The sequence below is a fragment of the Bombina bombina genome, chromosome 6 (genome assembly GCF_027579735.1).
Source record: "Bombina bombina isolate aBomBom1 chromosome 6, aBomBom1.pri, whole genome shotgun sequence".
In the NCBI taxonomy this organism is placed as follows: Eukaryota; Metazoa; Chordata; class Amphibia; order Anura; family Bombinatoridae; genus Bombina; species Bombina bombina.
Genome location: NC_069504.1, coordinates 1,054,603,560 through 1,054,609,801, shown reverse-complemented (window position 1 = coordinate 1,054,609,801; position 6,242 = coordinate 1,054,603,560).

The window sequence follows — 6,242 nt, the reverse complement described above, 5'->3', positions numbered from 1 at the left end:
CCTGGTGTTTTCTTTGAACTTTACTTAAAGTCACGTTTTCTCAGAGTTAATGATTATTTCCAGTTATATAACTTGAAAAGGTGGTGATTCATATGGAACCCGGAAAACAGCTCCTTTGATCTCAGTGTGCTTCAGCCGTAATGGCAGGATAGTCTCTCACCTCTTTTATGACGTCTGCAGGGAGCCCCAAATTTGTATGGATTCTCACCTGCTTTGGCTTTTTTGTCCGGCTGATTCACTCCAGCTGAGACACGCTGTGCACTGCGTGTCTTTGCCCAAGTACAGTGTACGCAGAGAGACCTCCTTTCCCGATTCCTTCCGTTTTACACAGCTCACAACAGTATACAGTCCTTCTACGCGTTTCACCCTTTAAATCAGGGCTTTTTCAAGATGCTGTATACCTCTGTTCGCTCTTCTTAAATACTCTGGAAACACCTGTAATTTTTTGGACTGAGTTCACTTCCTCCTACAACCTGGAAGTTATTTACCTGAAAGGTGGGATCCTCATGTTCACTAACATACCGCTGTTTGCTTGGTCTTTTAATTCCAACATGTTGTTACTTTTACATATACATAAACGATCAATGGTGTCGGATTGAATATCTATCTTCAATAATAAAAAATTTTTGTTGTGGAAATATATATATTTAAAAAATAATTCAATATCAATGCTTTGTTAAACATTAAAAAAGAAAAAAAAGAAAAACTAATATAATTGCTTCGTTAAAAATTTCTCCCCATTACGGGTATTGTACCCCTGACCACATATTCTAAAGCCACAGAGATCCCTCTAGGCTATAATGTCTAGTTTATCCTATTCACCGTGGATTTTATATCTATCCATTTTACTTCCTATTTTCGCAATTTTCCGGATATTACTTCTCTGTAGTCCTTCTATAGACCTGCTTTAAGTTGACTATAACTTACTACCTCCCATACTGAGTGGAATTATATTCTGTAAACTAATAGTTATATAAAATTTAAACTCCTAGTTTTTGGGAAAATGATTTTTTATGATGGGAATTGAACTCAGGTCTCATAATTCTAAGGCTAGGATGATTACCTCCATACCATAATGGCTTATATCTAGATTATCCTTTGTCTTGGTGTTAAAAAATAAATTAGCTAAATTACTTGTTCTTTTGAGTGTTTCCCTTACTGTTTTCCCTTACTATAGGTCCCTTTAGTTCTTCGGACCTATAGCATCTTATTCTCAGTCTACCTTTTAATTTTCTTATGTTAGAAAGGGGCTAATGTCTAACTAAGAATTGAGACCATTATGGTATAAGGGGTTATACCCGGAATGGGGAGAAATTTTTAACGAAGCAATTATATTAGATTTTCTTTTTTTTTTTAATGTTTAGCAAAGCATTGATATTGAATTATTTTTTATATATATATATTTCCACAACAAAAATTTTTTATTATTGAAGGTAGATATTCAATCCAACACCATTGATCGTTTATGTATATGTAAAAGTAACAACATGTTGGAATTAAAAGACCAAGCAAACAGCGGTATGTTAGTGAACATGAGGATCCCACCTTTCAGGTAAATAACTTCCAGGTTGTAGGAGGAAGTGAACTCAGTCCAAAGAAATTACAGGTGTTTCCAGAGTATTTAAGAAGAGCGAACAGAGGTATACAGCATCTTGAAAAAGCCCTGGTTTGAAGGGTGAAACGCGTAGAAGGACTGTATACTGTTGTGAGCAATGTTCCCTCTAATTTTTTTTACATCTGTGCGGAGCTGCTACTGCTCTGAGCAGAATTTTTTTACACTACCTGGTGACTGGGCAGCACGCACACACTCACACACATAGCTTTCTCTCTCCCTCCCCTCAAAAGCTGTCTCTCTACCTCCTTCCCCATAGCTGTCTCTCTACCTCCCTCCCCAATGCCATAGCTGTCTCTCTACCTCCCTCACCATTATTCTCTCTCTCTACCTCCCCTCAAAAGCTGTCTCTCTACCTCCTTCCCCATAGCTGTCTCTCTACCTCCCTCCCCAATGCCATAGCTGACTCTTTCCCTCCCTCCACATAGCTTTCTCTCTACCTCCCCTCAAAAGCTGTCTCTCTACCTCCTTCCCCATAGCTGTCTCTCTACCTCCCTCCCCAATGCCATAGCTGTCTCTCTACCTCCCTCACCATTATTCTCTCTCTCTACCTCCCCTCAAAAGCTGTCTCTCTACCTCCTTCCCCATAGCTGTCTCTCTACCTCCCTCCCCAATGCCATAGCTGACTCTTTCCCTCCCTCCACATAGCTTTCTCTCTCCCTCCCCTCAAAAGCTGTCTCTCTACCTCCTTCCCCATAGCTGTCTCTCTACCTCCCTCCCCAATGCCATAGCTGTCTCTCTACCTCCCTCACCATTATTCTCTCTCTCTACCTCCCCTCAAAAGCTGTCTCTCTACCTCCTTCCCCATAGCTGTCTCTCTACCTCCCTCCCCAATGCCATAGCTGACTCTTTCCCTCCCTCCACATAGCTTTCTCTCTCCCTCCCCTCAAAAGCTGTCTCTCTACCTCCTTCCCCATAGCTGTCTCTCTACCTCCCTCCCCAATGCCATAGCTGTCTCTCTACCTCCCTCACCATTATTCTCTCTCTCTACCTCCCTATTGCTCTCTTTCCCTCCCTTCCCATAGTTGTTGTCTCTCTACCTCTCTCCCCTCCATAGCTGTCTCTCCCTCCCCATAGCTATCTCTCCCTGCCTCCCCATAGATGTCTCTCTACCTCCCTCCCCAAAGCTGTCTCTCTACCTCCCTCCCCATAGCTGTCCCTCTACCTCCCTCTCCATAGCTGTTTATCCCTCCCTCCCTCCCCATAGCTGTCCCTCTACCTCCCTCCCCATAGCTGTCCCTCTACCTCCCTCTCCATAGCTGTCTCTCCCTCTCTCCCCATAGCTGTCTCTCTCTCCCCTCCATAGCTCTCTCTACCCTCCATAGCTGTCTCTCCCTCCCCATAGCTGTCTCTCCCTGCCTCCCCATAGAGGTCTCTCTACCTCCCTCCCCAAAGCTGTCTCTCTACCTCCCTCCCCATAGCTGTCCCTCTACCTCCCTCTCCATAGCTGTTTCTCCCTCCCCATAGCTGTCCCTCTACCTCCCACCCCATAGCTGTCCCTCTACCTCCCTCTCCATAGCTGTCCCTCTACCTCCCTCCCCATAGCTGTCTCTCTACCTCCCTCCCATAGCTGTCTCTCCCTGCCTCCCTCCCCAAAGCTGTCTCTCTACCTCCCTCCCCATAGCTGTCCCTCTACCTCCCTCTCCATAGCTGTCTCTCCCTCCCTCCCCATAGCTGTCTCTCTACCTCCCTCCCATAGCTGTCTCTCCCTGCCTCCCTCCCCAAAGCTGTCTCTCTGCCTCCCTCCCCATAGCTGTCCCTCTACTTCCCTCTCCATAGCTGTCTCTCCCTTCCTCCCCATAGCTGTCCCTCTACCTCCCTCTCCATAGCTGTCTCTCCCTCCCTCCCCATAGCTGTCCCTCTATCTCCCTCTCCATAGTTGTCTCTCCCTCCCCATAGCTGTCTCTCTACCTGCCTCCCTATAGCTCTCTCCCTCCCCTCCATAGCAGTCTCTCCCTCCCTCTTTCCCCATAGCTGTCTCTCTCTCCCTCGTGTGTCTATCTCCCCATAGCTGTCTCTCTTCAATAACCATTTTTAATGTGAAACATTCATAAATGTTTTGTATTTGTTATAGTTTTTTTCCATTCTTTTATGTTAAAGTTTTTGGCTAAATTTGCTTGGTCTGTTAATATATATATATATATATATATATATTGCATTGCATTGCATTGCATGTGCCTATATAGGTATGCCTTTTCTGCAAATTAATTAAACACACACACATATAATTATATATTAGTGTGTGTGTGTTTAATTAATTTGCAGAAAAATCACAGACACCTCTAAATGTAGTTTCCAATGAGCAGCAGTGCGGTTTCATTTATTGATCCTAAACCTGTGGGGACACAAGATGACTGTGTGGACTGTGGACTGATCTGCACATAGGATCCGATAACACAGACATAGTTACCAACGATCGACCTACCTGATCCAATAGCAAGTTAGGAGCCCTCTATGTTATCTTCTTACTACGCTAGAGTCCATAACTGATCACAGACACTATACAGCCTCATTGCTCTCTATCACCGTGCTGCTACTTCCTGGTTTTGGCGACTGGCGCTCCTAGGCTAGACCCATCCCAATCACGTCACAGAGGCTGCCGGGATGCACTTGATTCCCAGTAGCAGTACCATAATTAAAAATGCTCATAATACGTTAGTAACATTACATCACTAATAGGCCAGTATACAAAGCAGTAAGTTTTAGCGTATGCACTCAGGAGACCGTCTGCTATGTTTTACCGCCGCAGCCTCTAAAACTTACTGCTCTATTTGAAATTCAGCGCGCTATGTGCTCCAACTCCCTCACTGTCCTGTAATGCGCGGCCGGTCTTGCTCTGTGCGCAGGACTAACCAGATAACTGCGCGCCCGCGCTGCCGCGCACCTTACAGGGAACAGTGGTTGTGAGCTGTGTAAAACGGAAGGAATCGGGAAAGGAGGTCTCTCTGCGTACACTGTACTTAAGAGCAGAGCAACTACTACCACCACCCCCGACAGAAGTGCTTTTGTGGAAACAAAGTCTTGCGCAAGTGAAGGACCACTTCTAAAGATCCGGTGGGCAAAGACGCGCAGTGCACAGCGTGTCTCAGCTGGAGTGAATCAGCCGGACAAAAAAGCCGAAAGCAGGTGAGAATACATACAAATTTGGGGCTCCCTGCAGACGTCATAAAAGAGGTGAGAGACTATCCTGCCATTACGGCTGAAGCACACTGAGCTCAAGGGAGCTGTCTCCCGGGTTCCATATGAATCACCACCTTTTCAAGTTATATAACTGGAAATAATCATTAACTCTGAGAAAACGTGACTTTAAGTAAAGTTCAAAGAAAACACCAGGATTAAATATATGAAGAAAGTTTTTTCAAAAGATATATAAAACAAAGAAATAACTGTTTATATATATGAACTGAATAGCCTGCAGGCAATTAAAAAGCATTGGTAACCAGAATACACATTACGATCCTGAACATACCGCTGTATATCAATCACTGCTGTTACAACTATTTACAGACATCAAGGCTTTAAATACATAGAATTGGTATATTACATATACGATTGAATTTTTTTTTTAGGATTAATAAATTTGTTGCATTCTGCATGGTATTTTTTTTAAATATTTAAAGAATTATTTTTATACTAATTTCAGTATGGATGTATGTTGAATGGTAATTTCATTGTATTTTATTTTGAAGATATGTGGAAAATTTGTATTCAATAAATTGTTCATTGTGAATTGACATCACCAAAAGAGTGGATATTTATTCTATCCAGTCATCAAAGATAGTTTATTTGTAGAAGGGTATTTGCAGCTATTACAAATTCACTAAATTTATCCCATTAATCATTCAAGTCACCCAATTGCTTTTTTAGCGCCATCTAACCCTAAATTTATCTATACACTATACAGAACTATCTAGGAAGGAGGTAGTACAAATAGATTGGCTAGTTGAGAGAGTTTAGTGCATCACTTCACAGTCAATTGTGTAAAATCAGTATAAAAGACACCTGTCCACAACCTCAAACAGTCACACTCCAAACTCTATTATGGTGAAGACCAAAGAGCTGTTGAAGGACACCAGAAACAAAATTGTAGACCTGCACCAGGCTGGGAAGACTGAATCTGCAATAGGCAAGCAGCTTGGTGTGAAGAAATCAACTGTGGGAGCAATAATTAGAAAATGGAAGACATACAAGACCACTAATAATCTCCCTCGATCTGGGGCTCCACGCAAGATCTCACCCCGTGGGGTCAAAATGATCACAAGAACGGGGAGCAAACATCCCAGAACCACACGGGGGGACCTAGTGAATGACCTGCAGATAGCTGGGACCAACGTAACAAAAGCTACCCGCAGTAACACACTACGCCGCCAGGGACTCAGATCCTGCAGTGCCAGACATGTCCCCCTGCTTAAGCCAGAACATGTCCGGGCCCGTCTGAAGTATGCTAGAGAGCATTTGGATGATCCAGAAGTGAATTGGGAGAATGTCATATGGTCAGATGAAACCAAAGTAGAACTGTTTGGTAGAAACACAACTCGTCGTGTTTGAAGGAGAGAGAATGCTGAGTTGCAACCAAAGAACACCATACCTACTGTGAAGCATGGGGGTGGCAACATCATACTTTGGGGCT